The sequence below is a fragment of the Rhinolophus sinicus genome, chromosome X (assembly GCF_036562045.2).
Source record: "Rhinolophus sinicus isolate RSC01 chromosome X, ASM3656204v1, whole genome shotgun sequence".
Classification (NCBI taxonomy): Eukaryota; Metazoa; Chordata; class Mammalia; order Chiroptera; family Rhinolophidae; genus Rhinolophus; species Rhinolophus sinicus.
Genome location: NC_133768.1, coordinates 38,950,806 through 38,975,656, shown reverse-complemented (window position 1 = coordinate 38,975,656; position 24,851 = coordinate 38,950,806). Strand labels below are relative to the sequence as shown.

Sequence of the window (24,851 nt, the reverse complement as noted above, 5' to 3'; positions counted from 1 at the left end):
CTTTCTGGGCACCCACGTTATTCAGTCTCAGAACAGCAATACTAATACCACCACCAGTGATATAATTACTAAGAATAGTTTAAAAACGTGAATATATTCTCCCCATTCTTTCCCAATTTTCTTTTCATGATTGTACTATATCTATATTACCCGATCCCTTACATACTAAACCCTTCCTTTGAACTGTTATTTAGTCTTATTTTCAGTTCACTGTTTACCACCAGTTCTTAGGACAAAGACTCTCTAGTCATTTTGGTTTCTGAAGCTTGTTTTTTAAATAGATTTCTTAGGGGGCAGCCAGATGGCTCAGTTGGTTAGAGCGCAAGCTCTTAACAACAAGGTTGCTGGTTCAATTCCCACATGGGATGGTGGGCTGCGCCGCCTGCAACTAGATTGAAAAGGGCAACTGGACTTGGAGCTGAGCTGCGCCCTCCACAACTGGATTGAAGGACAATGACTTGACTTAGAGCTGATGAGCCCTGGAAAAAATACAGTTACCCAATTAAAAAAAATTTTAAAAAATAAAAATAAAATAGATTCCTTAGGAAGGACTTATGAAAACAATATTCTTTGAGTTCTTACGTGATGATAACATTTTGCCCATGTCCTGTATAGTTGAAAGACAGTTTTTCTTGGTATAAATTTCTGGGCTCACATTTTCTTTCCTTGTGTATCTAAATGTTACTTTACTTTATTCTGGCATAAAGAGTTGCTGTCAAAGTCTGACGATGATCTAATTTTCTTACCCTTAGATCACTTGCTCTTTTTTCTAGATTCTCAAAAAATTTTTGTCTTTATTTTTTAAAGTCCAGTAATTTATGAAACTATGACTTGATGGTGGTCGTTCTGGTTAGATATTCTCAGGTACATAGGGTGCTCTTTCAAATATCTTTTCTATCCCTCCCACCTCTCAGAGATACCAACTGCTCATACATATATGTTCGGCAGCTTGAATTTATCCCACAGCTGATACTATGTTCATTTTATCAGTCTTTTTTCCTTCTACATTTCAGTTTGGATCGTTTCTATTGCTATATCTTCACATTCACTAATCTTTTCTTCTGCAACATCTAATCTGCTGTTAATCCCATCCATGCATTTTTCATTTCAGATATTATAGTTTGCATCTCTCAATGTTCTATTTGGGCTTTTAGAAAAGTCTTCTATGTTTCTACTTAATATCCTTAATCTAGGCTTTTGAACATTTGAGATAGAGTTATAATGACTGTTTTAATGTTCTTCACTATTGATTCATAATCTGTGTCATTTCTGGGTCAAGTTGAATTGATTTATTTTTCTCCAAATTATGTGTCATGTTTTCCTGGTTCATTGAATGCCTGGTTATTTTTTACTGGATGACAGATGTTGTGACTATTACCTTGCTTAGGCTGGGTATTTTTGTATTCCTATAAATATTGTTAAGATTTATTCTGGGACATATTTAATTTATCTGGGGGATAGTTTGATTCTTTCAGGTCTTTATTAAGCAGGGCCATAGCCGCAGTTACTCTAAGGCTAATTTTACCCACACTACTGGTCGTCTAAGTACCCTACTAAATTCCCTATGAATTATGAGGTTTTCCACTATATCTAGTGAGATCAGGAACTATTCCTGGCTCTCTGTGAACTTCCAGAATTAGTATCTCTAATCCTAGCTGGTGGCTCTTTGCTTTGCCCAGCCTTGAATAGTGTCCTCACATGCATGAGCTGAGGATTACTCAGCTTTAGATTCAAGCGGGGCCCTCTGCAGATCTCTGGAGCGCTTTCCATCTCTGTGCGGCTCTCTCTTCTCCAGTGCCCTGCCCTGTGAGGTAGCTGCCTTGGTCTTCTTGGACTCCCAGGTCCATCTCCTTAACCCAGGAAGAGCGCTGGGCTCTGCCTGGATTCCCTCTCTCAGCACTGTGACTAGAAACTCTATCCAAGCTGAGGCATTTGCAAGGCTCACTTCATTTTTCCCCAATTTCTCAAGGATCATTGTTCTTTATTGCCTGATGTCCAATGTTTTAAAGACCATTGTTCTACATTTTTTAAAATTTATTGGGGTGACAATTGTTAGTAAAATTACATAGATTTCAGGTGTACAATTCTGTATTACATCATTGTTCTACATTTTTTTAAAAAGATTTTTATTGGGGAAGGAGAACAGGACTTTATTGGGGAACGGTGTATACTTCCAGGACTTTTTTCAAGTCAAGTTGTCCTTTCAGTCTTAGTTGTAGAGGGCGCAGCTCAGCTCCAGGTCCAGCTGCCATTGTTAGTTGCAGGGGGCACAGCCCACCATCCCTTATGGGAGTCGAGGAGCGGAACCGGCAACCTTGTGGTTGAGAGCCCACTGGCCCATGTGGGAATTGAACCGGCAGTTTTGGCCACCGGGCCGTCCCCTGTTCCACATATTTTACCATTATTTTAGTTGTTTCAGGTGGGAGGGTAGATCTGGTCCCTGTTACTCCATCTTGGTCAGAAGCAGAAGGAAGTCTGGTGTGCTCTCTCAGTATGTGGTTTCAATTATTATCATTATTATTATTATTATTATTCCAGGAAGTTTTCTTGAACTATAATTTTTAGCATTTGTTTGTTTTCTTGGTCTGCTTTTCTTTTTCAGGGACTCCTATGGTATATGAATTAGATTTTCACTTTCTAACTTTGATATTTGTCATTTGCTCTCAAATATTTTTCTTTATGTCTTTAAAAACATTTTTTCCTCCTCTTTGCCTTCTATTTCTCTTAAGCCATCATGTGCTGTGCTTATTTATTTTGTGTTCCTTGTAGTTTTATCTTCTATTCTGAAATGTTTTTTTCTTTTATTTCCAGAGATCTATCAAGTCATTTCTGAAATTGTCTAGTTCTTATTTATGTTATTCTTTTATCGTCTTGCATCATTTTCTTAATGTCTTTTACTTTGTTTGAAATAGCCGGCTATAGCTTTGAGCTGTTCTGTGAACATGTGTTTCTGGCATGCTTTCATTGTCTCTAAGGATGATATTCTACTCCTTATGCTTTTATTCTTATAGCAACTTTGTATGGGATTTGCCATCTGTACATTTTTGTTATTCTTCTTTATATGAAATTAGTTTTACTTAACTTTTGGAAGTAGATCATACTTGGGGTAGCTTCTCAAATGTCAGAGCTCCCTCTTCTGTTGATTTTGCATAGTGCTAAACATTGTGGCAACTTGTTTCTGAGATTTCTTGGCTCTATTTTCCCACTTTTATCTGGACATTCTCTTTCCTTACTGAAGTAGGCTAAATAATGGCTGCCTAAGAGAAATCCATGTCCTAATCCCTGAAACCTGTGAACGTTACCATATGACAAAAAAAGGGCTTTTCAACTGTCATTGAGGATTTTTGAGATGAGAAAATTATTCTGAATTTTCCAGGTGGGCCGTTACTACACAATAATGAGTATCTTTATAAGGGAGAGGCAAGGGGAGATCACACAAATAGAAGGGAAGGAAATATGACTACAGAGGAAGAGATCAGAGTGATGTGTCCATAAGCCAAGGAATGCTAGCAGCCACCAGAAGCTAGAAGACGCAAGGAATGAATTCTCCCTTAAGCTTCCAGAGGAAGCATGGCCCTGCCAACACTTTGATCTTGGTGTAGTGATTCTGATTTTGAACTTCTGGCCTCTAGAACTGTGACAGAATACATTTCTGTTGTGTTAAGCCACCAAGTTTATGGTAATTTATTATAGCAGCAATAGAAACCTACTATAGAGTTTGTACTGGAAGTGGGGTGCTACTATAACAAATACCTAAAAATATGGTAGTAGTTTTGGACTAAGATAATTGGATAATAGGTAGAGGCTGGAAGAATGTTGAGTAGCATTACAGAAAAAGCCTAGATTGCCTAAAATAGATTGTTCATAGAAATATAGATTTTGAAGGTGCTTCTGATGAGGGCTCAGAAGAAGTGAGGAACATGGTAGAAAAGCCTATATTGTCATATAGAATACATATATCATCATAAACAGAATGTTGGTACAAATTTGAACATTAAAGGTGTGGTTTATTAGAGCTCAGAAGGAAATGTGGAACATGTTATTGGAAACTGGAGGAAAGGTGATCTTTGTCCTATAGTGACAGAAAATGCAGCTTAATTGTGTCCTACAGTTATGTGGAAAGCAGAATTTATAATAAATAAACTTGGATATTTAGCTGAGGAGAGTTCCAAGCAAACTGTTGAAGATGGAACCCGGCTTCTATTTGCTGCTTATAGGAAAATGTGAGAGGAAAGATAAACTGAGGGAAGAATTGTTAAGCAAAAGGAACCGGGACTTGATGACTTGGGAAATTCTCAGATTATCCAGATTGCAAAAAGTGCTAAAATTAGGAGATTAACTGTTAAGAAAGTGTGCTCTGCAGAGAAAGCCAGGAGGTATGGCCACACAACCTTTTGCTAGTACTGAAGAGATTAGGCATGTCATTTTCATGGATCCTCTCAACCTTCATAGCAAAAGCCAGGAATAGAGATGGGATTAATGAGAAAAGATCTGTGGAGGATCCTCTCATCTAATGGTGTGAATTCCTGTGATACATACAGGAATTTGAAAGGTTTTTGAGAATGTTATACCAGCAGAAAACACTGTCATCTTGGACTGAAAAGGACAGACAGGATAAAATGAAGGAAGGCTGTCAGACTCCTAAAATTCTGCAGGCAGAAAACAGGGTTATAAAACTACTCAGCTTCAAACATGTGTTATCCTTCAAGAAAAAACAATAATGACTCCAAGACTGGAGTTTTAGGCCCATAGGGTAGATCCTCAAACTACAGAGGATTGTTCCCAGGCCTTGAAGACTAATAGAATTTGTCCCGCTAGCTTTCCAAATGGCTCAGTAACAATGACTTCTTTTTTTAAAAATAAACTTTATTGAGGAATATTGGGGAACAGTGTTTTTCTCTGGGGCCCATCAGCTCCAAATCGTTGTCCTTCAGTCTAGTTGTGGAGGGCGCAGCCCACTGGTCCATGTGGGAATTGAACCAGCAACCCTGTTGTTCAGAGCTCGCATTCTAATCAACTGAGCTAACCGGCCACCCCACAATGACTTCTTTTTCTTTCCATTTTCTCTCTTTTAGACTAGGAATGTCTATAACTCTTATCCTATGCCTGTCCCACCATTGTATTTTGGGAACAGATAACTTCTATTCTGGTTTTACAAGTCCATAGGTGGAGAGGAATTTTGCCCCTGGATGGCATATTTAATGACACACCCATACCTAATTTACATGTTGAAATTTGGGACTTCTGAGCTAATGATATTTAGATGATTTTGGATGTGATTGGATGATGTAAAATGCTGACACTTTTGAGGGTGTTGTGATAGGGTGAATTTATTTTGTATGTGGGATGGATGTCAATGTTTGGGGACCAGAGGGTGGACTGTGGTAGGTTGTACAATGGCTCCCAAAAAGACATCCATGTGTTTACTCCTGGAATCGTGAGTGCTACCTTAATTTGGCAAAAAATGATTTTGTAGATGTGATTAAGTTAAGGATTTTGGGATAGGGAGATTATTTTGGTTTTTCCAGATGGGCCCTAAATGCAATCACAAATGTTCTTATAAGGGAGAGGCTGAGAGATGACACAGACAGAAGAGAAGACAATGTGACCACAGAGGCAGAGATTGAAGTGATGTAGCTACTATAAGTCTAGGAATGCCAGCATCCTCTACATGGAACACAGGCCTGCTGACACTGATTTTTGCACAGTGATGATTTCAGACTTCTTGCCTCTAGAACTGTGAGAGAATAAATTTCTGTTGTTATAAGTCACCAGTTGTGAGGTATTTTGTTACAGAGGCCATAGCATACAAATATACCTAGTCTTTATTGTCCTGACCTGCTCAATTTTTATTTCACCCCCAGCAGTTTCTCCTCAGTATAGATCTCTGTCCTAGAAGAAAGCCCTGGTGCATCAGTGTATAGTGAAGGATTAACTCAGCAGGTCTGGTTTGTCCAGACCTTGCACATTTCAAAGAAAGTTTTGGCCCTTGCCTAGCTCCTGGGAGACAACCTCTAAGCCCTTGGAATATCCTGCCTGTTAAGATATCTTTGTTTATCTGAGTTGATGAGCTATGCCAGATAGTTTGTTGTAAAACTGTGATTTAGGGTGGGGGCCTTGAGCCATGCAGTATCAGCGTGAACTTTGGAGGGACTGAATAACTAAAGTGAGCCACGCTGATGTGACTGACCTCAAATAAGAATTCTGGATACCAAGGCCCAGGTGAGCTTCCTTGGTTGTTACCCTACATGTTATTAAGAGAATGAAGCACTAGCCAGATGACTCCACTGGGAGAAGAGAACTGAAAACTTGCTCCTGGTCTCTCCTGGACTCTGCCCTATTTGCTCTTTTCCATTGCTGATTTAAATCTCTATCCTTTTGTTACAATAAATTGTAACTGAGTATAACAGCTTTGCTAAATTCTGTGAGTTCCTCTAGTGAATCACTGAACCTGAGGGTGGTCTAGAGGACCCCAAACACAGTCATTCTTAAGAGTTTATATGAATTAGGCTGCTCCAGCCCCCTCAGACCTTACTGCAGACCCCTTATACTCGTTACACATGGAGGGAAATGCCTCTCAGTTTCAGCTGCTGAATTCAAGTTGGCCTGTCATCCCTGTTGAAAGTTTTGTCCTTCTCCTGCTCTCAGGTCTGTCAAATATCCCTTACTTCTCTCTGATTTTTTTCTACACAGGTAAGTATACCATGCAGTTATTGTGGCTGTTGGTGACTTGTCTTTACCCACATGTATTTTGTGATTCATGGATATTTCAGCTATCTATTGCTGTATAAATAAACCACACCAAAACTTAGTGGCTTAGAATAGTAATGATTTCTTTCTCATAATTCTATGGGTCAGGAACTTAGGCAGGGCTTAGCGGGGGTGGCTCAGTTCTTCTCTATATGATGTCTGAGGCAGCTGGGATGGGATTGGAGTATCCAAGACAATTTCATCACAAGATTGGGACCTCGGTGCTAGTCGTCAGCTGAGGCCTTAGTTCTCATACACATGGCCTCTTTTTGAAATGGTGCCTCATCTTTCAGGGCTTCTGTCTTCAGAAGGATAACCATGAACTTTATTACAGGGTGTCTAAAACAGAAGTTCAAGTCCTTTTAAAGCCTGGGCACAGCAGTCCCAGAATGCCATTTCTACTGCATTTTATTGGTGAAACAGAACATAAAACCAGCCCAGACACAAAGAATGAAAAAATATATTCTACATCTTGATGAGAGGAGTGGCAAGCACACGTGGGAATGGAAACATTGTTGGTAGCCATATCTATAGAAAATCTACCATACTGGGGGATATCATGTCCTCCAGTTTCATTATCAAGTTTGTCCATGGGTTTGATTTTGTTATCCAGTGTTTCTGTCTGTTTGTATGTTGGCATGAAAAGATACTTAAAAACTGCTCTGTTGCCACCATGTTCCCAGCATCCCTTCCAGTTTTTTAAAAATTATCTCAGAAAAGAACACAAATTTGGGGTGAGGGTAGAATGAAGAAGTAAAAACATTCTAAATCGTTCATTCTTCTGAAAAATTAGGAGTAAATGCAAATAACCCATTTGTGTGTGTGCATGTGTATTTAATCTACCAATAGAGAAAATCTGAATATGTTACTCATGCTTATAAGTATGGAAGGATAATCACCAACAGAATTGATAAGCAGAGTTGAAATTCCAAATTACTAAAAGATGGAGGAGAATGAACAGAAACGACAGACATCAAATGTAAGAAAATTGAAAAGGAATAAACAACAACAAAGTAGAAAAAGGGAAATAGTTTGATGGAAGACACAAAATCAGGCATATCATTAACAAATGAAATCTCTTATTGGGTTCTCCTACAAGAGACTGTGACATTGGGCTAAAAACAAAAGTTGTGTGCTGTTTACTAAAAGCACATTTAAAATAAAGAGGCAAAACTAAACACTATGTAAGAATATGTCAGGTAAACAATAGGTAACAGAGACATTATGTAATAACGAAGTATACAGTAAATAGATACATATATGTGTATCTATACATATATATAGTGCCAAAAATGTATACACATTTTTAAAAAAGAAAAAACTATTAAAATTTTAATAATATATACCAATAACAAAAGATGAATACAAGTCATGTGTATACATTTTTTGGCACCCCCGGCATATATACATATATATGTTTCCTTTACACAAACACAAATAACACCACCAAAAATTCATAGAAATGTAACAAAACCTTAAAATCATAATTTATAGTGGGAGAATATACCTCTTTCAGAATATGATGTTGGGGCGGCCGGTTGGCTCAGTTGGTTAGAGCACAGTGCTCATAATACCAACGTCACCAGTTTGATTCCCACATGGGCCAGTGAGCTGTGCCCTCCACAACTAGAGTGAAAAACAACAGCTTGACTTGGAGCTGAGCTGCCAGTGGGCGTCCGGTTGGCTCAGTTGGTTACAGCGCAGTGCTCATAACACCCAGGTCGCCTGTTCGATTCCCACATGGGTCAGTGAGCTGCACCCTCCACAACTAGATTGAAAACAATGACTTGACTTGAAGCTGAGCTGCACCCTCCACTACTAGATTGAAAAAAAAACAACGATTTGACTTGGAGCTGATGGGTCCTGGAAAAACACACTGTTCTCCAATATTCCCCAATAAAAATTTAAAAAAAAAGAATATGATGGATCAAGTTAACAAAAACAAAGGTAAAAAAAGATATAAAAATTATAATCAATAGCTATATTTTAATAGACATAAAAAGAACTTTTTGTCTTATAAGCAGATTATTTAATCTCTACTTCTATGTCTTTGCAACATTAAAAAACATTCAGTTGTCTAACTTTGCCTCAGAGAAATGATTGATACATTTTTAAAAGTAGGGCTTTGATAGATCATATTTGATAGAGCCAATAAAAACAGAAATTAAAAATTATCAAATTATCTTAACCAGTTGGAAATCAAGAAACACTTCCCTAAGTAAATCAGGACTAAATGGTCTATGTTATATAAACTCTACCAGTTCATAGAGAAAGATAGAAATTTCTCAGTTTATTTTATAAAAGGAAAATAATCTTAATACCCAAATTAAAATGTTATTCAAAAAAGAAGATAAGAGGGACAATCATCTATGAATGTGGATGAAATTTTCTGAATAAAATATGAGCATATCAAATCCAACCGTGTCTCAAGAAAAAAATACACCACACCATTAAGATAATGCTAGGAAGGCAGATGGGTGGCTCAGTTGGTTAGAGCGCGAGCTCTGGGCAACAGGGCTGCCAGTTTGATTCCCATGTTGGGCCAGCGAGCTGCACCTTCCAATTAGAATGAAGTCAATGAGCTGCCGCTCAGCTCCCGAGTGGCCAGACGACTCAGTTGGTTGCAGCGCTGGCTCTCAACCACAAGGTTGCCGGTTCGACTCCTCGACTCCCGCAAGGGATGGTGGGCTCTGCCCCCAGCAACTAACAACAGCAACTGGAGCTGAGCTGCACCCTTCATAACTAAGATTGAAAGGACAACAACTTGACTTGGAAAATCTCCGGAAGTATACACTGTTCCCCAATAAAGTCCTGTTCCCCTTCCCCAGTAAAATCTTTAAAAAAAAAATGGTAAAAAAAAAAAAGATAATGCTAGGAATGTTAGTGTGGTTTAATATTTGTAAATCAATCAACATAATTCATTATACCGATACTTTAGAAAAGCCACATACTGCTATTAATTAATATAAAAAAGTATATGATATGATTCAGTAGTCATTATATTAATAATAAAAACTCAGAATAGCAATAGAAGGAAACTACTTAAAATTGACAAAACCATTTTCCAAAAATTGCCAGGAAACTTTATATTAAACTATACTAAAAATGTTTAAATCATTTCCATTCAAATTGGCAACAAGATAGGGATGTTCTCTGTCACATCAGTTACTCAACATTATTTTGGAGGCTCTAGCTCACCATTACCCAACTTTCCACAATGATGGGAATGTTTTATATTTAGTGCTGTCCAATACAGTAGCCACTAACCATATGTGGCTATTGAGCTCTTGAAATGTGGCTAGGTGACTAAGAAACCGAATTAAAAATTTTTTTAGATTAAATAAATTAAAAAATTAAATAGCCACATAAGCTTAATGGCTAATCTAGGACAGCTAATACAGTGAAAATAGAAGAAGAAATAATCACATCAAATATTGGATAAAAGAAAGAATATTATTTATATCTGATACGATTGTACAATTAGAAAACTTGACAGACTATACTAAGAAGTCACCAGAATTGGTAGGTAGTTTTGATAAAGAGCTGGATACAAGATATAATTATAAAATAGGGACTTTCTTCCTATACTAGCAATAAGCAGATAGTATTAGCAAAAATAAGTATTAATATTGACAACAAAAATATTATAAATATCTAAGAATAAATTTTACAAGAAAAGATAATGGACTTACAAGAAGACTATAAAATATCATGTCAGTATATAACACAAGATATGATTAAATAGAAGCACAGGCTTATTAGAATAAAGGTTTATTATAATAAAAAGCATTAACTCTCCCAAAACTATTGTAATATAATTCAAATCAGAATCACAATAGTTTTGTTTTGTTGGGGTTTTTTGTTGTTGTTTGTTGGTTTGTTTTTTAAATATTTTATTGGGGAAGGGAACAAGACTTTATTGGAGAACAGTGTGTACTTCTAGGACTTTTTTTCCAAGTCAAGTTGTTGTCCTGTTTCAGTCTTAGTTGTGGAGGGTGCCATTCAGCTTCAAGTTGTTGTCCTTTCAGTCTTAGTTGTGGAGGGCGCAGCTCAGCTCCAGTTGCCATTGCTAGTTGCAGGGGGTGCTGCCCACCATCCCTTGCAGGAGTCGAACCGGCAACCTTGTGGTTGAGAGGACGAGCTCCAACCAACTGAGCCATCCGGGAGCTCAGCGGCAGCTCAGCTCAAGGTGCCATATTCAATCATAGTTGCAGGGGGCGCTGCCCACCATCCCTTGCAGGACTCGAGGAATTGAACTGGCAACCTTGTGGTTGAGAGCCCACTGGCCCATGTGGGAATTGAACCGGCAGCCTTCAGAGTTAGAAGCATGGAGCTCTAACCGCCTGAGCCACCGGGCCAGCCCTTGTTGGGGTTTTGAGGGGCCAGAGAATAGCGTTCACTTTGAAACTTGATAAAATGATTTTAAACTTCAGAGTTCCTAGAAAAATAAATTTGCAAGAACAAAAATCCTTTGAAATGAGATTACAGAGACAAAATAGAGTTTAGATGAAGCAAAATATACTTGTGACCTTATATAACAGAAGTGATGTTTAATTCAGTGGATACAGGGCAGTATGTTCCATAAATGGTCCCAGTTGATAATGAATTTTACCTGAGCCCTGTGACCCTGGTAATAGGTGAAGGTTAAGAAATCCCCTTACTCTTTTGTGTGCCAGAAAATGGCTTACTGCAAAGAATCCTCCCTTCCATAGATGCTTAGATAGGACTCATGGATGCCCCCTTGTTTACCTATAAGGTCAGACACAGACCCTCCAAATTCTTATTCTTTGCCTCGTAAACACTGATTAATTGAAATAAAGTGCTTGTTAGCTAAACTTTAGTCAGGCTTCTCTCTTTCCTACAGGCTCCGGAACTCTGATTGCCCCCAAGTCTGAGCAAGAACACACACACACAAAAATTTGGAAGGTGTCCCCCCTTCTCAGCTTCTCCTGAGAATCAGCTGGCCAGTCAGATGCCACTGGTCATTCCCCTGCTTGTGCAGCTCCTCTTACACAGATTCTACTTATCTCAGTTTGCCTCCTCCTTGCCCTATCTATAAAATATAGGCCTTTTTTCTGTTTAGTTATGAGGTGCTTTCAGATTTCTGAGATGGGAGCTTTCTCCCTATTGCAATCATCTTTCTAGTTAGTCTCTTCCTATCTACTTCAGGATTTGTTTTTATTTGACACAGCAAAAACAAAACTTGACCTCGACCTCATGCCATACACCAGAGTAAATTCCAACTAGATTAAAGGTCTAAGTAAAAAATTTAAAACAATAAAAACAAAACAAATGTTAAGACCATCTTTTTAGGACTACCTGGAATGAGGAAGGAGGACCATGCAAGACAGGAGATAACAGCAGCCAGAAAAGAAAGCTTAGACTTTTCTGATGAGAGAATACATTTTTCTAATTGCAGATCAAAGGATACCTATAAAATGCAAAGGACAAAAAAAATTGCGGGTAAATACTACTGCAATGAAACTAAGAAAGGGTTAATATCACTAATATACCAAGAGCTTCTACAAATTGATAAGAAAAAGACAAATTACTCCAAGGAAAATTGGAAATTAGAAAATTTGACAGACTATACTAAGAAGCTTCCAGAACTGGTAGGTAGGAGGATTTGAAGATTGGCAGAAGAGAAAAATCGAAATGGTCAACACACAGAAAAATATCCTCAGTTGCACAAGTAGTCAGGAAAATGCAAATTCAATACTACTAGTGATGTAGGTGATGTTGGATCTGCAGGCAGTTTCTGGGTGTGGGCCGGGATCGTGTCTCATGAAGCCGAAGAATGGAAACACAGACCAGATTGAAGCAAAAAGTTTTAAAAAGAGGATAGTTTATTAGAGGCAGGAGAAGAGGTTGCAGCTCTCGAGCAGGAGGGGTTCCTGAATGGGGGGTGCCCGTGACTGAGGCAATTTCTTACTTTTATACCCTCCCTTGCCTGCTTGGGGAAGGGGAGCTCTTTGAAGAAAGTAACTTGTTTTTGAAGAAGGGAACTGGAGCCTTTTAATGAAATTCGACTACCAGGTTTGTTCTGCTTGCCCATCCTAAAGGAATTAGCAAAGTAACCCACTCTTATCTATCAGATCTGCTCCATTTGTCAGGCCAAAATGAATTTTATGATTAACCTCAAGGCCCTGTTACATTATGTCCTGGAGCAAAGGAGTGATTTCAAAACCTGAAGTTTTAGGATATGGCTGTCTTTTGTTTATTCCACCAGGGACCTCCCTGTCTACCTAGGGACATGCTAACTCTCCTGTATCACTAGCCCTCAAATTGGCAAAAATCAAAGAGATCATCAACATCCAGTGCTAGAGATTTGCCTTAATGAAATCATTTTGCTGGTGGGAGTAGGAAATGTTACAGTCTTTTGGGGGAAGTGATTCGGCTGTATCTATTCAACAACAAAATACCCTTACCTGCATTCCATAAGAAAACTTCTAAATATAGGAAGGAAAAATTGACCTGTGTTATGAAAACCTGACTTATCAACAACACAGTGGGAGAATTTCTCTCTCTCAGTAACTCCTAGGACAAGAAAAGAAAATCATCAGGAAGGATACACACATTTTAAACGGCCCAACTAACAAGCTTGAACCAATAAAGACATACACTAAACCCAACAACAGGAAAATATACCATCTTTAAATCAAGACATGAAACAGTTATGAAAACTGGGCCTTTACTTGGGCCTTAAGGCAAGTTTCAACAAATTTCAAAGACTCAACATAATTCAGACAACATTCTCAAACCACAGCACAATTAGGTTAGAAAGCACTAACATCGTATTAACTTTGTGTTTGAGGAAATGAAAAATGGTGTGAGGAAGTGTAAAATTTTCTGCACTGCCTCTTAATTCTTTCTTTGAGTCATTAATTCTGAGAACAGGATGCGACTGAGGCGGGCCAAATCGCAAACCACTCCTTTCCCGGAGCGTTGCAACACCTGCGGATCAAAGCCCACCAAACATGCAGCTGGCTCTCAGCCGCTTTTGTTTCCCGCCCTATAAAACTCCTTACCCATAAAACCCTCCATGCTCCAGGGAATAGTGCACTAGGAAGCAGCCTGAATAAAGTACCGCTTCCCTTGCCCTTTGGGTTTCCGAGAATTTTTGCAAGTTCGACAATGTTCTTCTAATTCATGGGTCAAAAGAAAGTTACAAATAAGCACTTGAAATCGAACACTAATGAAAATAAACCAAAACTTGGATCTTTAGAACTTCAGCCTTAATGCTTATATAAAGAAACAGGAAGGTTAATGACTCGATTTTTAAAAATTGGATGACACGTTCCACTACCGATGTCACAGACCCCCAGTTACTCCTTCCACAGATACTAGGTATCTGGCGCTCCATCACCTCAGCTCCCCGCGCCCAGAGTGGTTAAACTCTCGCTGCGGGCGACTTCCGCTTCCTGGCCTAAATCTGACACGTACTATTCCCCGGTGGCTACGACCCAGGGTCGGTGACAGCAGAGAAGCCGGGCGATGCCCTCAGCGGACTGATGGACAGAGGCGCCGTCAGGTGGGCACGAAGCGGCGCCCTGGGCTCCGCAGCCGCCAGCCGCCCGCGCAAAATGGGGACCGTCGCGGGAGCACAGGGGCCGGGCGGGGGCCGGGGCGGGGGCGGGGGCGGGCCTATTTCTGGACCAGCTGCTGCGAGGAGTCTTTCCAGCCGGGATGGGGTGGGGGGTAGGGACAGGGGAAGCAGCCGTGTCTCCCCAGGGATACGGCTGAGGGCTGGGGCCCCGCGTGCTGGAAGGGACAGCGCTCGGCCTGCGCATCCGTGGCTGCTGGGGACAGTGCGGCGGGAGAAGTCCGGGTGGCATAACTCGTGGGCTGGCCCCATCCGCTACTGGGAAGTCCCACAGTGGGAGATCGGGCAGGGTACCTCCAGCTCCGTGGCAGTAATGACCCCCTTTCCAAGATGGCGACTCCCGGAGAGACACTCCCATGGGGACAGCCATGTTAGTTGCTTGACAAAGTCACTAAGGAAAATTTGAAAGCCCGCCTCTCCTCCGACACACACGCACACGCACTCGCACAAGCACACGCACTAACATGTCGTGAGTGCACCGGGTGTACTTGCAGGCTGAGGACCGCTTCCGAAGCGACACTGAGCATGTGCAGGATGAGGTCCTGAAACCCACGAGTACCTCAGAGGCACTTTCAACACTTAGGGCTCCCTGCCTGAGTTTAACTGAGGTGGCAATTTAGGGCCAGTAAAGCATTGACATAATTATGGGGGTGGTATAACATGGATTTCATACTCAATGATGGTACTCTTTAGGGTCAGCGATGAGGCTTCTCTGGGGTCACTTAGGAGGTGCATAGAGTGAGTGACAGGGCTTGTGGGTGAGTGATGGGGTCAATAGGAAAAGTAATGGGTAATCTATGGGATGAGAGATGGGGGGTTCAGTGAGGTAATTGGTGCTGTTTGTGGTGTGAGTGATGGGGGAACTATGGAGTGAATATTGGACGGTCTGTGGGATCAGTGATACGGGGTCTATAGGGTGACCTATGGGATATCTGTGGTCAGCGATGAGGAGCCTCATAGGTCACTGACTGGGATCCTTAGCGGTCATTGACGGGTTCTGTGGGTTAGGTGATTGGATCTGTGGGCTAAGTGATGGGATCAGTATGCTAAGTGATGGGATAAGTGATCCGTGTAGTGAGTGATAAGGGGTTAGTGGAGTAGGGAATGGTGTGAGTGATAAGGTCTCTGGGGTATGATGGGTGGTCTGTGGGCTTAGTAATGGTCTGTGGGGCGGGGCTAATAATGGAAGATTCTGTTGGGTGAGCGATAGGGTGTAAGTGGGGTAAGTGATGGAGGTCTATAAGATGAATGACGGGGATTCAGTGGGATAAGTGATGGGAGTCTTTGGGGAGAGTAATGGGTGGTCTGTGGAGTGAATGGTGGAGAATCTGTGCGGTGAGTATTGAGGAGTCCGTGAATTAGTGATGAGAACTGTGGGGTGAGTGATGCAGGATCTGGGAGGTGTGTGATGGGGTTTATTGGGTGGGTGGTCAAGGTTTCTGTGGTGTGAGTGATTGGGTTCCATGCGGTGAGTGATGCGTTTATTTGGGATTAGAGGTGGAGGGGCCTACTTAATCATATATTCCTATGCTGCTTCATAGGGTCAGTGGTAGGTGCTCTTTAGGTCTGGATGGGGTTGTTTCCAAAACCTACTTTTGACTTTGTTGGTCCTCCTGTATCTTTGTTTTCTGTGTCATTAATTTCTGCCCTTGATTTCGTTATTTCTTTTCTGTAGTTTTTTTCCTTTCATTCTTATTTTTTAATTCCTAATTGAATGCTTATCTCATTAATATTCAATCACTGTCTTTGATAATATAAGCACTAAGTTCATGAATTTTTCTCTGAGAACGTTTTAGCTCCATGTCCCAAGTTTTGATATGTAACATTTTCGCTGTGGTTCACTTCTGTTTTCTAATTTCTTTTGCGGTTTTCTCTGACCCCTAGGTTATTTAGAAAAAAGATTTTGATTTCTCCAAAAGTTGAAATTTTTGTTATTGATTTCTAAATTATAGTCAGAGACTGTCATCTGAGTGATTATTAGGTGCAGGAATGGATGTTTTTAAGTTCAATGCATATCACAAAATTATTTTCTAAAACTTATAAAATTGGAACTCCCACCAGCAACATATAGAACAGGATTCCAAAATCCGCTCCCACAGTGAATGTTAGTACTTTCTAAATTTTCCCATTCTGAGAATCAAATACAAGAGTATCTAGCCTACTTTGAGGTGCATTTTCCTGACAACTAGACCCCATCTTTTCCTATTTATTGGCTATTGATTGTATTTTTTAAAAATTTCATATCCTTTATTCTTGTTTCGTTTGGGTAGTTTGTCTTTCTTACTAATTTGTGAATATTAACCTTGTGTTCTTTCTTGTAATTACATTCCCTTTGTCTCTTTATATCTTGATTTTTATAAGATGTTTTCAGATATAATTAGAAAGAATAATCACCTGATTAGACATAACTGCCTTTATCCTTTACAGGTTCTGAGTGTCTTGCCTTACCTAGTGAGTTCTCCCCCACTTCATGCTTAAATAAATATATGCCTTAAATTTAACATTTTATGGTTTTAATTTTTAAAGTTAAATTTTAATCCAACTGGAAGTTATTCTGGTGTGTGGTGTTAGATAGAATCAAAGTTTGTATTTTCTATTTGGATAGAAAATTTCCCAGCACCAATCATTAAATGAATACCCTTTTCTAACTCAATTAAATGCCACTTTTGTTACCTAAATTCCCAAGTGATATTGTTCTATTTCTGAACTCTATTTTTCTTCTGATATATGTATCTACTCCCTTTCAAAAAATTGTATTGACTTTAGAAATACTTTTAATATTGAATAGTGCTAGTCCCCTCACTGTTCTTTTTTTCTTTAATAATCTTTAACATTTTTTCTAACATATGACTGTTAAAACCACTTACTTCATTTCAAAAATAACCATTTAAACTATAGATCCAGCACCTTTTTTTAAAAAATGTTCATTCTTAGATATTTTACATTTGTTTTTGTCATCATGGTGAATAGCATATTTTTTTTAATTTCCATTGGAAAAAAAACCTGTCAATTTTACTCTCTCTTCCTTTCAAATATTTGTTCTGATTACCTCATCTTCTATTGCATAAGCTAGAGCTTTCAGAACAATGTTGGATGGCATATATATATTCCCTCCCTCTATTGCCTCCCCCCACCACCACTCTTGTTCAAGCAGTTGCTTCTCAGTCTAGTTGTGTAGGACACAGCTCCCTGGCCCATGCTGGTATTATGAGCCTTGCTTTCCCCCACCAGCTGAGGCACTGGGTCTGTCAACCTCTGGCTGCTCACAGCAGCCCAGCTCCAGGGAGAGCTGTTGTTCACAATCTTAGCTGTAGAGGGCGCAGCTCACTGACCCATGTGGGAATAGAACTGGCGAGCGCGCCCTTGAATGATATTTGATAAAGAGTATCCCTATCTTGTTGCTAATTTGAAAGTGGAAAGTATCCATTCATTCATTCAACAAACATTTATTGAATACCTTTCTTTGCTATATACTGGGTGTGAAATCTTGCACAGCCACTTCCCTAGCTATATTATTTTTTTCTAACAGCTTTATTTATATAATTCAACTACCATAAACTTCACCCATTTAAAGCTTACAATTCAGTTGTTTTCAGTATATTCATAGAGTTGCACAGCCACCACCACAATCTAATTTTAGAACATTTCATCACCCCAAAAGAAAATATCCTACTTATTCCTTATTCCCACCCCTTAACCTCACCTGCAGGCAACCACTAATTTACTTTCTCTATATATAGATTTGCCTGTTCTAGACTTTTCATATAAATGAAATCATACAATATGTAGTCTTTGTGACTCTCTCATTTCACTTAGCATGATGTTTTCAAGATTCATCTATGCTATAGCATGTATCAATACTTCATTCTTTTTACATTTTTTCAATTAATTTTATTTTTTAAAGATTTTTATTAAAATATAGCTAACATAAATATTATATTAGTTTCAGGTACACCATAGTTATTCAACATTTATATACTTAAAGAAGTGGTCACCATAAGTCCAGCAACCACCTGACACCATACTAAGCTATCACATTATCATTGACTATATTCCCTATGTTGTACATTACATCCCCATGACTTACTTGTTTTATACCTGGAAATTTGGACCTCTTATTCCCTTTACCTTTCCCCTCCTTTTTAAATTTTTCAATTACAGTTGACATTCAGTATTATTTCATATTAATTTCAGCTGTACAGCATCTGGTGAGACGTTTGTACAATTTAAGAAATGATACCCCTGACTACTCTAGTACCCACCTGGCATTATACATAGTTATTACCATAATATTGACTATATTCCCTGTGCTTTACATGCCCATGACCATTTTTTTAACTATCAGTTTCTACTTCTTCTTCTTCTTTTTTTTTTTTAAGATTTTATTGGGGAAGGGGAACAGGACTTTATTGGAGAACAGTGTGTACTTCCAGGATTTTTTTTTTCCAAGTCAAGTTGTTGTCCTTTCAATCTTAGTTGTGGAGGGTGCCATTCAGCTTCAAGTTGTTGTCCTTTCAGTCTTAGTTGTGGAGGGCGCAGCTCAGCTCCAGGTCCAGTTGCTGTTGCTAGTTGCAGGGGATGCTGCCCTCCATCCCTTGCGGGAGTCAAACCAGCAACCTTGTGGTTGAGAGGACATGCTCCAACCAACTGAGCTATCCGGGAGCTCAGCGGCAGCTCAGCTCAAGGTGCCATGTTCAATCTTAGTTGCAGGGGGCGCTGCCCACCATCCCTTGTGGGAGTCGATGAATCGAACTGGCAACCTTGGTTGAGAGCCCACTGGCCCATGTGGGAATCCAACTGGCAGCCTTCGGAGTTAGGAGCACGGAGCTCCAACCACCTGAGCCACCGGGCCGGCCCTTCAGTTTCTACTTCTTAATCCCTTCACCTTTTTCATCCTGTCCCCCAACCCCCTCCAATCTATCACCCCAACAAATCTAGTAGCCATCTGCACCATACATAGTTATTACAATATTATTGACTATAATTCTTATGGTAAACCCTACATCCCCATGATTGCTGTGTAACAACCAATTTGAACTTCTTAATTTCTTTATTCACTCACCCCCAACCCCCCTCCCATCTGGCAACCATCAATGTGTTCTCTGTATCAATGAATTTGTTTCTGTTTTGTTTATTTTGTTCTTTAGAGAAGATGGCGAGAGCCCATTTCCTTCCATGGCCGAGTAATATTCCATTGTAGACATGTACCACCCTCCTCTTTATCCATTCATCCATCAATGGACACCAAGGCTGCCTCCACATCTTGACCATTGTAAACAATGCTGCAATGAACATATGGATGCTCACATCCCCTTGAAGTAGCGTTTGGGTTTCTTCAGATAAATACCCTGAAGTGGGATTACTGGGTCCTTCTTTTTTTCTTGTTATAGCCTTTGTTTTAAAGTCTATTTTGTCTGGAATAAGTATTGCTACCCCAGGTTTGTTTTGCTTTTTTTCCATTTTCATGAAATATCCTTTTCTATCCCTTTACTTTCCGTCAGTGTGTGTCTTTCAATATGAAGTGAGTCTCTTGTAGGCAGCATATGTAAGGGTCCTGTTTTCTTTTAAATATTATTTTTTTAATTGGGGAAGGGGAACAGGACTTTATTGGGGAATGATGTGTACTTCCGGGACTTTTTCCAAGTCAAGTTGTTGTCCTTTCAGTCTTAGTCGTGGAGGATGGAGCTCAGCTCCAGGTCCAGTTGCCGCTGTTAGTCGCAGGTGGCGGAGCCCACTATCCCTTGCAGGAGTCGAACCGGCAACCTTGTGGTTGAGAGCACGTGCTCCAACCAACTGAGCCATCTGGCCACCTGGGAGCTGAGCGGCAGCTCATTGACTTCATTCTAGTTGCAGAGGGCACAGTTCGCTGGCCCATGTGGGAGTCAAACCGGCAGCCCTTTTGCCCAGAGCTCGCACTCTAACCAACTGAGCCACCCATCTGCCCCAAGGGTCCTGTTTTCTTATCCATTCAGCCCTCCTATATCTTTTTTTTTTTTACATTGAAAAAAATTTTATGTTAAGTATTAGCCAGCTGGACTCAGTTTAGATGATCCCAATTTTGTTGGCAACATCCAAAGCATCATAGTCAGGAGCCAGTCGAACATATTCCTTCTCTCCATCAGGCCTGATCAAGGTGTTGACCTTGGCCACGTCCCTTGTGTGGAATTCCAGGAGTGTCCCTTGTGTGGGTTCTCTCTGCCCCCCCCCCATGTCTCTGACATCCCCCAAGTTACTGTCCCTCCGCTGGAGCCGAAGGTCGGTGCCTGGGAGTGAAAGTGTCTGTACGCAGGCCCTTTATGAGGACGCCTGGGTTTCCTGACTCCTTGCATTCCACCTGGACGGTCAGAATCCTCAATGTTTTTCACAGCCAGGTGTTGTGGAGGCTCTTCTTCCCAGCACCAGTACTCTGGGTTGGGAGGCTGGTGTGGGGCTGGGATTTCTTGCTCCTCTCGGGGGAAACTCCATGGCTGAGATATAACTCCCAGTTCTCAACCGCCACATGGAGGTTTGGGGTTAGCCAGTACCACGTCTCTGCCCCTCCTACCAGTCTCGACATGGCTTCTTTATATCCTTAGTTATAAAACTTCTGTTCAGCCAGACTTCCCTTCCGATGGTTCTCCAGGTTGATTTTTCTGTAATTTAGTTGTAATTTTAATTTGTTCACAGAAGGAAGCAGGTTTACTCCCCCATTTAGATCTCTTCCAGTACTTCATTCTTTTTTAAATTACTGAATAATATTCCTTTTCATGGATATACCACATTTTGTTTATCCATTCACCAGTTCAACATTTGGGTTTTTTCTACTGTTTTGGTTACTATGAATAATGCTGTTGTGGACATTTGTGTACAAGTTTCTGTGTGGATCTATGTTTTCATTTTTCTTGGGAGTGGAATTGCTAGATCATATGATACCTCTATGTTTAACATTTTGAAGACCTGTCAAACGGGTTTTCAAAATGGTTACACCATTTTACATTCCACCAACAATGTATGAAGGTTCCAATTTGTCACATTCTCACCAACAATTGTTATTGTCAGTCTTTTTGATTCTAGCCATTATAGTGGGTATGAAGTGGTATCTCATTGTGGTTTTGATTTTTATTTCCTTAATGACTACTGATGTTGGGCATATTTTAATATGTGCAATGGACTGGATGTTTATGTCCCCCCACAAAAAAATTCATATGTTGAAATCCTAATCCCCAATGAGATGGTATTAGGAGATGAGGTATTTGGGAAATAATTAGGTCATGATGCTAGAGCCCTCATGAATGGGATTAATGCCTTTATAAAAGAGACCCCAGAGAGCTCCCTCCCTCATTTTGACATGTGAGTACACAGCGAGAAGATGGCCAACTGTAAACCAAGAAGCAGGTTCTCACCAGACACCAAATCTGCTGGCGCCTTGATCTTGGACTTCCAGAACTGTGAGAAATGAATGCTTATTGTTTAAGCCACCCACTTTATGGTAGTTCATTATAGCAGCCCAAATGGACTAAGACAATGTACTTATTGGCCATTTTCATATCCTCTTTGGAGAAATATCTATTCAGGTCTTTTGCCTATTTTTTAATTGGATGATTTGTCTTTGTATTATTGAATTGTAAGTGCTCTTTATATATTCTGAATGCAAGTCCCTTGTCAGATATATGATTTGCATATATTTTCTCCCATTTTATGGCTGTCTTTTCACTTTCTTGGTGGTGATCTTGTAGCACAAAAGTTTTTAATTTTGATGAAGTCCAATTTATCTATTTTTTTATTTTGTTGCTTGTTCTTTTAATGTCATAGACTTTTCTTTTCCTGTTGAATTGTATTGGAATCCTTATCTAAAATCAATTAACTATAAATGTAACAGTTTATTACTGAGCTCTTAATTTTGTTTCATTCATCTATATGTCTACTCTTATGCCAGTAACACACTGTGTTGATTTGTGTAGCTTTGTAGTAAGTTTTGAATTATGAAAATGTGTGTCTTCCAATTATGTTCTTATTCAGTGTTTTGGCTATTTAGTGTCCCTTGAATTTCCATATGAATTTTAGGATCAGCTACCCTCTGCAAAAATGCCAGCTGGGATTTCCCCCCGCCCCTTCCACCTCCCCTCTCCCCCCTTTCCTCACTCCAGTTCAAGCCTGTTGTTTCTCAATCTAGTTGTGTAGGACACAGCTCCCTGGCCCATGCTGGTATTATGAGCCTTGCTTTCCCCCACCGGCTGAGGCCCTGGGTCTGTCAACCTCTGGCTGCTCACAGCAGCCCAGCTCCAGGGAGAGCTCCAGGGAGAGCTGTTTTTCACAATCTTAGCTGTAGGGGGCACAGCTCACTGGTCCATGTGGGAATCGAACCAGCAACCTCAGCATTAGGAGCACTGCGCTCCAACCACCTGAGCCACTGGGCTAGCCCACCAGCTGGGATTTTTGATACGGATCATATTGATCCTGTACATCATGTGGGGGAATGTTGCCATCTTAATGATATTAAATCTTCTGATCTGGACTTGTTTTTAAACGTATTGTGCTGAGTGTAGTAAGTCAGACAGTGAAAGACGAATGTCATATGATTTCACTTATATGTGGAATCTAAAGTATAAAATAAACAAATGAAACAGAAACAAACTCATAGATACAGAGAACATTTTGATAGTTGGCAGATGGGAGGGGATTGGAGGTAGGAATAAAGGGGAAAAGGGACTTTTAGGGTATAGCATAAGGAATATAGTCAGTAATATTGTAAGAACTATGTATGGTGTTAGATGTGTACTAGATCTTTCAGGGTGATCTAGTGTGGGAGGGGGTTTGGGGGCAGGGTGAAAAAGGTGGAGGGATTAAGAAATACAAATTAGTAGTTACAGAATAGTCATGGGGATGTAAAGCATAGGGAATATAATCAATGATACGGTAATAACTGTGTATAGGGCCAGGTGGGTACTAGATTATTCAGGGGGTCACTTCTTAAATTATGTAAATGTCTAACCACTATGCTGTACACCTGAAACTAATATAAAATAATATTGAATGTCAACTCTAATTGAAAAATTTAAAAAGGGAGGAAAAGATCAAGAAGACTAATAGGCTCAAAGTTCCAGATATAAAACAAATAAGTCTTGCAGATATAACATACAGCACAGGAAATATAGTCAATAATATTGTGATAGCTTGGTACAGTGTCAGATGGTTGCTGGATTTACCATGGTGATCACTTCTTCAGCATAGGGAATATAATCAATGATGTGGTAATAACTCTGTATAGTGCCAGGTGGTTACTGTTGGATAACTATGATGTACACCTGAAACTAATATAACATTGTATGTTAGCTATATTTTAATAAAAATCTTTGCAAAACTAAGTCTGAGTCCAGGCAAAAATGAAATTTTCTATAAATATTGCAATGACTACCAAAATACCACAGAACACGTTAGTTTTTTATGTTCCTGTTTTAATTTGCATTTTTATTAAGAATGGCTCCTGAATTGTGTCAGATGTTTTTTGATAGCCTAAATGGTGTTATTCTCCTTACTGGATTGTTGTAATGAGTTATATTGATATGTTTGTGGACCCATCTTTGCCCTCCTGGAATGATTCTATTTCATCAAGGGGAATTTTTCTTATAGGACATAGTTGGGTTTCAGTTAGTAATATTTTATTCAAAAATTTTGCCACTATAAGAAAACTACTTATAGTTTCCTTGGTTCTGTACTATACTTAACATGTGTTGGTATTAAGGTTATACCAGTTTTTTAAAGGAATACAGGATATTTTTTTTATATGCTAAAATGGCATACAAATTGTCTTTTTTAAAGTTTAGTTATAAACACATTTAGAACTGGTGTCTTTAAAATGGTAAATTTTAATTATTTTCTTTTCTCTGATTACTGGTCTCTACAGATTTTTACTTTGGGAGAGATTAATTTTGGTAGTTTATACTTGCGAGGGATTTTATATTTTCACAGAGTGGCATTAATAATGCTTTAACTAATAATGCTTAGTTAAATTATTTTTATCACTTCTACATCTGTGGTAATAGCTCCTTTTTCATTGCTAAAATTGTGTGAATATATGTGTGAGTGCACACACACACATACACACCCCCACACGCATTCACACACAAGGTGGGACAATTAAGTTCTCAAACTTTTCCACCATGTAAGCAAGCGCACGGTGGAAAGTTCACAAACTTAATTGTCCGATCTCATATGCATGTGTGCGTGCGTGTGTGTATGTGTGTGTGCGTGTGTGTGTATGTGTGTGTATTCCTTCTCTTTTACCTTTATCAGGGTTTCTTATGAATATATTCTTTTTCTAATTTCTTAGATTTAACACTTAGTTCATTTATCTTTGGCTTTTCTTTTTAAATAATAAAAAAAAATTTAGACCAAAACACCCTTTAAATATATAGCTTTAGCTTTGTCTCAAAATTTGGTATGTGGTCTATATTTTATTATTGAATTCATCTTCAATACTGGCATGTTTAGAGAATATTTCTTTTTTCCCCAGCTTTAC

General features: G+C 39.5%; 1 protein-coding gene and 1 long non-coding RNA gene across 4 annotated transcripts in view; one reads left to right on the top strand and one right to left on the bottom strand.

Moving 5' to 3' along the window:
• The window catches only part of LOC141569711 (uncharacterized), a 28,441-nt gene extending 13,648 nt beyond the window's left edge, over positions 1–14,793 (bottom strand). The window contains exon 1 of the long non-coding RNA XR_012493475.1: positions 14,648–14,793. This is a non-coding gene — a long non-coding RNA (uncharacterized LOC141569711). The remainder of the gene's footprint in view (positions 1–14,647) is intronic.
• ZNF41 (zinc finger protein 41) overlaps positions 14,060–24,851 on the top strand; it is a 60,754-nt gene continuing 49,962 nt past the window's right edge. The window contains exon 1 of one of the 3 annotated variants that reach the window (XM_074324013.1): positions 14,060–14,281. The gene's annotated coding sequence lies outside the window, so the exon portion shown is untranslated. The remainder of the gene's footprint in view (positions 14,282–24,851) is intronic. The other 2 variants (XM_074324012.1, XR_012493469.1) reach the window with 2 other exon arrangements.